Raw genomic sequence first — 2,901 nt, 5'->3', positions numbered from 1 at the left:
ACAGTAAGATATTACTTAGATACAGAACAGAATGCATTTGAGTCAGTTCTAATGAGATGGTTGAACCTAGAGCCTATTATACAGAGTGAAGTAAGTCAGAAAGAGAAAAATAAATATAGTATATTAATGCATATATTTTGAATCTAGAAATATGGTTCTGATGAACCTATTTGCAGGACAGCAATGGAGAGACAGACATAGAGAACAGACCTGGATGGGGGGTGGGGAGGGGTGGAAGGAGAGAGTGGGACAAATGGAGAGAGTAGCATGGAAATATATACACTGTCCTATATAAAATAGATAGCCAATGGAAATTTGCTGTATGATTCAGGGAACTCAAATCTGAGCTCTGTAAACCTAGAGGAGTGGGAAGGGGTGGGAGGTGGGAGGGAAGTTCAAGAGGGAGGAGACGTATGTATGCTTATGGCTGATTCATGTTGATGTATGGCAGAAACCAGCACAATATTGTAAAGCAATTATCCTTCAAGTAAAAATAGATAAATTAAAGAGAGAGAGAAAAAAGAATATGTTCTTGCCAGAAATATCTCCTACTGTTGGCTGAAACCATCCACATACTTAGATCTGCCTCTGAGTCTCGTCAAGCCTCTGAGTCTCTTCAAGTTTGTCAAGCGAGATGGCCTTTGCTCATTCTAATAATGTAATATTATGTGACACTGTCTACCTTTTCTTTCTCCTGAACCTTCTGCTAGGGAATATATGGAGGAGGGAAGTCAAGTCCACTCCACATTCTCTGTAGGGTTGGCGGATCTAGGAGGATTCATTGATCAGAATCTAGGCAATTGATCAACATCTCCATCTCCACTTGTAAAACACATCTACCACTAATTGTTCTGCCTGAGTATCACTATATTTTGGCTCTTGGTATAGTTTTGATCCATATTCTAAAACTAGTCTCACTAAAAGCCAAAAACTTGCAAGCATATTTGTGCAGAGAGTGTAACTGGTGGGCAGAGCCTGAGGCTTGCGTGGCCTTTGGGGTTCCTCTCCCTGCTCCCTAAAGTGGGCACCACTGTGGGCCCTTCAGGTGGGCACCAGTCTCTGGGAGCTGTGAGTTGGAGGCAGACTATCGAGGCGCCAGGACCGTGGAGCTGCACACCCAGGCACTGTACCATTTCCGGTGGAAGAACTTGGACATGATCTCATTGTGGGAGGATGAGGTGCTGAGCTTGTACAGCTAGCAGGACATTTGAGGGCTGGCTCAAGTGGATCAACAGCCTTGGGGACTCCGGGTCTCTTCTTGGCCTCATATGTGAAGGTGATCCATGCCCATTAGCCTGGCCTGACAAGTGACGGTGGCCTGGGCCCACCATTGCCTTCACTGCAGATACCTAGGAAGCCATTGGTGAGTTCTCAGAGCAGGCCAGGCAGTACCTGGACCCCATCATGGACATGTTAGTGCTGTATCAGAGGCACCTGGCCAATTTCCCTGACATCATCCAAGTTCAGAAAAGAGCTCTTACCAAAGTAAAAGAGAGTTCACAACACATGGAAGAAGGGAAAGATGGAGGTGTTGATGGCCTCCAGGATTGCTGTTACACTGTTTCTTTTTGCCATTTTATACCATTTGTCTTATTGCTTTTTGAAGTACTGTGCATGCTTTGTAGAGTTCAAAACCCTTGGAGGGTCTCAAAGAAGCTGGCTGATTAAAAGCCTACTATGGATGCCTTTTTACTCTCATAGGTTGGGATTATTTAAATTCAATCTATTCTGTTTCCAGACTCCAACTAGAGTTGGACTTTGTTCCTTTAGACTCTTGGATTTTCATTTCTCCACCCCACCCCCTTTTTAAAGTAACCACAACTTTTCTGATTGAAAGAGTGAAAGTCTAGTATACACAATGACACACTGCTGGGAACCTCCCATTGGTGCTGGAGGCGGGGTAGGAGGATCAGCTGTCATCAATCTCCTGATAACATGTTGGCAGCGCAGTGGAAGGAGACTCAAGCTCATCTTGAATATGATGTCTGTCAGGGAAGGAAATGGTGCCACTCGGTTCTCTTAGATCCTAACATAGTCTCTCCATTCAAGTGACCTGGAAACTTGGTGTTGAGATTTAATCAAACATGTCTTATAACCCAAAGAAGGAGTTTAATCAGTTGGGGACTTGAACACAGAATCAGTGACAACACACACTTGGTTTTAAAATTTAGGGTGGCTACCTTTTCTTTTCTGACTGGTATGATGTGAGCTCTCATTGTAGTTTTGATTTGCATTTCTCTAATAATTAGTGATGTTGATCATCTTTTCATGTGTTTGATGGTCATCTGTATAGAAGTGACTGTTTAGGTCTCCTGCTCATTTCTTGATTGGCTTTTTTTTTTTTTTTTTTGATATTGAGCTTCATGAACTGTTTGTATATTTTGGAGATTAATCCATTGTCAGTTGCTTCATGTGCAAATATTTTCTCCCATGATGAGGATTGTCTTTTCATCTGTTTATGGTTTCCTTTGCGTGCAAAAGCTTTTAAATTTATTTAAGTCCCATTAGCTTATTACACTAAGAGGTGGGTCACAAAAGATCTTGCCGCAATTTATGTCAAAGAGTGTTCTGCTTACATTTTCCTCTAAGAGTTATAGTTTCTGGCCTTATGTTTAAGTCTTTGATCCATTTTGAGTTTATTTTTGTGTATGGTGCTAGTGGGGCTTCCCATGTGGTGCTGGTGGTAAAGAACCTACCTGCCAATGCAGGAGACTTAGGAGATGCAGGTTTGTTCCTGGGTGGGGGAGCTCCCCTGGAGGAAGGCATGGCAACCCACTCCAGCATTCTTTCCTGAAGAATCCCATGGACAGAGGAGCCTGGCAGGCTATAGCCCGTAGGGTTGCAAAGAGTCGGCATGCCTGAAACGACCTGCATGCATGCATGGTGTTAGGGAGTTTTCTA

The sequence above is a fragment of the Dama dama genome, chromosome 20 (genome assembly GCF_033118175.1).
Source record: "Dama dama isolate Ldn47 chromosome 20, ASM3311817v1, whole genome shotgun sequence".
In the NCBI taxonomy this organism is placed as follows: domain Eukaryota; kingdom Metazoa; phylum Chordata; class Mammalia; order Artiodactyla; family Cervidae; genus Dama; species Dama dama.
This window is presented reverse-complemented; position numbering follows the sequence as displayed.